This window comes from Macrobrachium rosenbergii, chromosome 16 (assembly GCF_040412425.1).
Source record: "Macrobrachium rosenbergii isolate ZJJX-2024 chromosome 16, ASM4041242v1, whole genome shotgun sequence".
In the NCBI taxonomy this organism is placed as follows: domain Eukaryota; kingdom Metazoa; phylum Arthropoda; class Malacostraca; order Decapoda; family Palaemonidae; genus Macrobrachium; species Macrobrachium rosenbergii.
In genome coordinates this window covers 53,468,516-53,474,166 of record NC_089756.1, presented here as the reverse complement: position 1 = coordinate 53,474,166, position 5,651 = coordinate 53,468,516, and the positions used below count along the sequence as shown (strand labels likewise).

Here is a 5,651-nt window from a genome sequence, read left to right as displayed (position 1 = left end):
TTTACCAGGTAAGATAAGATGAGATGAATATTACAACCAGAAGGCTGTAATAATTATGCATGCATTTGAAAGTTAACGAATGTAATGACATAAAGGTTCATAGAAGTAATATTGAAAAGTGTGGATAAGTTATACGTTTAATGTGTAATATATTTCACAAAAGATTCTTAGAAGCAAATATTGAGAAAATATCTCAAGCTGAACTGTTGGTTATTATAGTCTCTGCTCGTCTTTTCTAGGTTTTGCCAATACGTAGCAAATGCCTGTATTGAATATAGCTGGTGTAGCATTCATGGCAGTCGGCGTTTTGAGTAATTCCATGTTACCAAATTGAATGTGCGAAAGGAAATTGAATTGGGCATTTCGGTCCTGCGAAATTGCCGTCAACTTCTTAATTGTTTTTGAGACTTTTATTATGAAAGTCGTAGCAGTATTCTTTTGAGCCTGAGCTGTATAAAATAGGTCGTCGCCTCTTACTTTAATGTTATACTGCTCTGAAATTCGCAATGTATTTTTTATTTATGTTTTCACATTGATATTATATTGGCATTACGTTATACTGGAGTATTCTGCAGCTTTCGCTTTTATTGGCATTTCTTCGGCTATTGCATTGTATTACAGTATTCTGATGTTTAGCTTTTAATGTAGTAATTTAGGCTTTTATGTTTTACGCATTTCATTGTTCTGATGCCTTTCTTTTTTATTACATTTTTCAGAGGTTTGGTATTGTACTCTTCATAGGCTTTGGGCTTAACTAACATATTTTATACAATTTTTTAAGGTATGTTTTACATGCAAACGAAATATCTAACCGAGTTGATATTTCAACTTGTGCTCAAAATTGAGATAAATAAAGCAGGAGCATTGTACTGTATATTTAAAAGAAATTCCGTGTACATAGTTGCTTAGGATACTCGGCACATTTTTCCTGTGGTGTTACATCAGTAATAGTAATTTGAAATTCAAGTCTGGTTCTCGTCGAATGTTGAAGTGCAGACTTCCACTTTCACCGCCTAGTAAATTGAGATTTTTAAGCTTAACCTGGTTTTTCGTGCTCATCAACTCGAGTTTAATTGTCGTGTACAGCTTCGAATTGTGTTGGTGCTCTCTCTCTCTCTCTCTCTCTCTCTCTCTCTCTCTCTCTCTCTCTCTCTCTCTCTCTCTCTCTCTGCTGACGAAGAGTATTTTGTTTTGATTCTGTTACTGTGGTGGTTTTATATATATATAATATATATATATATATATATATATATATATATATATATATATATATATATATATATATATTATATATATGCACACACACACACACACATATATATATATATTATATATATATGTATAGGTATATATATATATATATATATATATATATATATATATATATATATATATATATATATATATATATATAAACATATGTTATAAAATGTGGATAATTGCCAAATGTGTACATTTTGCAATTAATTTTGCCTATTGTGTACAATTTGCAGCACTTGGTGCCGATTGTGCACAATAGGCAAAATTGATTGCAAAATGTACACATTTGGCAGTTTTTCTACTTTTTGCAAGGACATTTTGCCAAATGTTAACATGATTTTGCAACAGTATTTTTGCCAAATGTTAACAGATTTTTTTTGTTCCAGTGGCATGTAGGACTTTAAAGAGCAGTTTGAGCAGAAGATTCGAAATTCTCAGACTAAGACTAATATGAAACCCTTCTTGTTTACGAGCTGAAATCGTGCAGTTGGGCAAGGAGGAGGGCAGTTAAACCAGATCTACCAGCTCAGTAGCAACTACCGTCTCGCCCACCTCATCTTCCCTGCTACTACAGAGGTCTGTCCTACCAACTCACAAGTGGCGTGTCGGACTTTAAAAGAGCAGTTTGAGCAGAAGTTGGACAACTTATTACAGTGTAAGAATGACAATGTGGTCATTCCTCGGAAAGAGAAATGTGCACAGTGGATAGCTCAGCTGCTTAAAATTGAAAAGGAAGGGCCTAAAACCAGCGATGACTATAATATGAAAAAAAGATTCTAAATTCTCAGAGTTGGTGACGATGACCGACTTATTCGGAAGCGTAAAGGATTAGAAACTGAATTTAAGTTTATAGTGTGCTTTGAGGAAGTTCATCAGGCCATTTCGGTCGCGCATTCAGCTGTGGGTCATGGCGGTGAAAAGAAAACTTTCAAAGAAGGACAAAAGAAGTGGGCTAATTTGACTATGCAGTGCTGCCAGATGTTCATAAGTTTTTGCATTGAGTGTCGAGAGAAGAAAAAACGTAGAGTACATAAAGGTCTGGTGGTGAAGCCTGTTAGAAGCGAGACTATTTTTTCTCGATGCCAAATTGACTTGATCAATTTTCAAACATTACCTGATGGGGAATTTAAATATATTCTGACCTTCATCAACCATTTCAGCAAGTTTTGTGTGCTGTGGCCCCTTACATCAAAACGAGCTGAGGAGGTTGCTAACACGCTTCTCCCAATATTTTTGACCTTTGGCGCTCCCGTTATCCTGCACTCGGATAACGGGAGAGAGTTTGTGAATGCCGTTATATCAGAGTTGTCTACGCTCTGGCCTGAACTTAAGCTCGTCACTGGTCGGCCGCGCCACCCACAAAGCCAAGGTGCAGTTGAAAGATTGAATGGAGTCATTCAAGACAAATTAAAAATTTGGATGCACGAAAACAAGTCCAGCAGGTGGAGCGTTGGGGTCCACTTTGTCCAGTGGCAAATAAACATTTTGGAACATGAAACCATAAAAACAAGTCCGTTTAAAGTCATGTTCGGGATCGAACCCAAGGTAGGCCTAGCATCCACTGTTATTCCACCTAATATGCTCGGCAATATAAGAACTGAAGAATATTTAGACACCATCCTCCAAAATGAAGCCGAATGGGCGGATTATTAAGAGGAACAAGGAGAGGAGGAACAGGAAGGAGAAGAGGAACGAGATGGAGAAGAGGCTGCCGCAATTCGCTGAAGCTCGGCAACTGGCTGCAGCCGGCCAAGAAAAAACCGCACTTAGAATGACAAGGAGAGCGAAACACCTCTTAAGTGTCCTACAAGTGGGTGACAACACGACGCTGAAAGTTCCCGAGTTTGATCGTGGGCCAAGTGACAGCAGGAACCTCCTGGTTGTGGTACTGCAGAGAGACGAGGACCTGTACCAGGTAGGCTGCAGAGAAGGACGCACAACCACCCGGTGCACAGCAGCTGACATGGACCCCGTTAAGGAGAAGCTCCTCACCCCAGATGAGGTTCCCGACGTTGAAATGGCTTTGAGAACCGCTGTAACCAGGTACACAGGAGGCCAAGGGTATGTGAAGTGTGCCTGTAAAACAAATTGCACAACTTCCAGATGCTCCTGCACAAATCAGCTGTTAAAATGTAACTCTCGTTGCCACCCTGGTCGTTCTTGTAGCAATATTTAAGTGTTAAAGTAGTGTCAATCCCTTTTAGTTTGAACAATAAATACTAATAAATACTAATTTTAGTTTGAACAGTAAATACTAATTCTCTTTGATTCTTGTTTCATTCTGCCTATTGTGTACAATCGGCAAAATGCCGTTGCTTTTTTTTAAAAAATGGCAAAATTTTGCCATATGTGGATAATTATCTACATTTGGCAAGGGCAATTTCCAAATGTGTACATTTTGCAACTTTCTCGCAAAATGTACACATTTGGCAATTATCCACATTTTGCGTAACACATATATATACACACACCAGTTGAGAATCCCGGGGTTCAAATCCTGCCACTCACTGATGGCTCGGATTGCACCACTGCAAAAAAAATCTGGCAGCCCGTCGACCTAATGGTCAGAAAATACCTAAGAGGTTCAGTAGGAGAACAGGTACCAGCCCTCGGGCTGGGGAGTTAAACAGTGGGCCTAGCGACACACTGACCATGTGTCATAGGCATTGGGACCTGTCCCCCCACTGGCTGTCAGCCTAAGAAAGAGGAGATCAGTGCCTGCCCTATGAGCCTACAGAGGCCCAGGAGGACTTTAACCCTTTAACGCCGAAGCCCTATTTTCAAAAACGTCTCCGTATGCCGGCGGCCTCCGAGAGGTAGCGCCGAAGCGGAAAAATTTTTTTTTCAAAAAATCACAGCACGCTTAGTTTTCAAGATTAAGAGTTCATTTTTGGCTCCTTTTTTTCTCATTGCCTGAAGTTTAGTATGCAAGCATCAGAAATAAAAAAAAAATATCGTTATCATATATAAATATTGGAATATATGACAGCGAAAAAAAAAACTCGTATATAATTGTATACAAATCGCGCTGTAAGGAAAACGGTTGAAGCTAATGAGTTAATTTTTTTAGTTGTATTGTACACTAAATTGCGATGATTTTGTATATAACAGATTGTAAAACGATTAAAGCAACACAGAGAAAATATTATCACAAAATGATGCATGAATTCGTAACGCCCGGACGTAAAAAAAAACTTTTTTTCAAAAATTCACCAAAAATCAAAATATTGTGCTAGAGACTTTCCAATTGTGCCAAAATGAAGGAAATTGATTGAATATTACTAGACTGTAAGTTTTTTTTAGCTTACAATTGCATTTTTGAACCATTTCAATCGAGTTAAAGTTGACCGAAGGTTGATTTTTTTCTATTTATCGTTATTTCGATGTAAATATAAAAAAACTGTGAAGAGCTAAAGGAATGATATATTTTTTGTTGTATTCTACATGAAATTGCGCACATTTTGATGTATAACACTTTATGTAACGAATAATATGAAACGGCGAAAAAATTACGGCAAGCTGACGCAAGAAATGACAGGATTTTCAGCGGAGTCCATGCGCCATGAGCGAAGGAAAATGTTTTTTCAAAAATTCACCAAAATTCTAAATATTGTGCTAGAGACTTTCCGTTTGTTGCAAAATGAAGGTAAATGATTGATTGTTACTCGAATGTAATAATTATGGCTTACGGATGCGTCTTTCGATCATTTCGGTCGAGTCAAAGTTGACCGAATGTTAAAATTTTGTCAGTTATCGTGATTTCGATGTAAATATTAAAACACTGTGAAGAGCTAAAGGAATGATATATTTTTTGTTGTATTCTACATGAAATTGCGCACATTTTGATGTATAACACTTTATGTAACGAATAATATGAAACGGCGAAAAAATTACGGCAAGCTGACGCAAGAAATGACAGGATTTTCAGCGGAGTCCGCGCGCGCGGAGCGAAGGAAAATCTTTTTTTCAAAAATTCACCAAAAATCTAAATAATGTGTTAGAGACTTTCCGTTTGTTTCAAAATGAAGGTAAATGATTGATTGTTACTCGAATGTAATAATTATGGCTTACGGATGCGTTTTTCGATCATATCGGTCGAATCAAAGTTGACCGAATGTTAAAATTTTGTCAGTTATCGTGATTTCGGCGAAAATATCAAAAACTCTGAAGTGCTAAAGGAATAAAATATTTTTTGTTGTATTCTACATGAAATTGCGCACATTTTGGTGTATAACACCTTTTGTAACGAATAATATGAAACGGCGAAAAAATTACGGCAAGCTGACGCAAGAAATGACAGGATTTTCAGCGGTCTGCGGAGGAGCGAAGAAGGAAAAATTTTTTTCAAAAAATTACCAAAAATCTAAATAATGTGTTAGCGACTTTCCGTT

The 5,651-nt window shown here is 37.3% G+C and overlaps 1 pseudogene; it reads left to right on the top strand.

The window, feature by feature from the left end:
* Nucleotides 1-1,631: 1,631 nt before the first annotated feature.
* LOC136847034 (KRAB-A domain-containing protein 2-like) lies at nt 1,632-3,528 on the top strand (annotated as a pseudogene).
* Nucleotides 3,529-5,651: the final 2,123 nt, after the last annotated feature.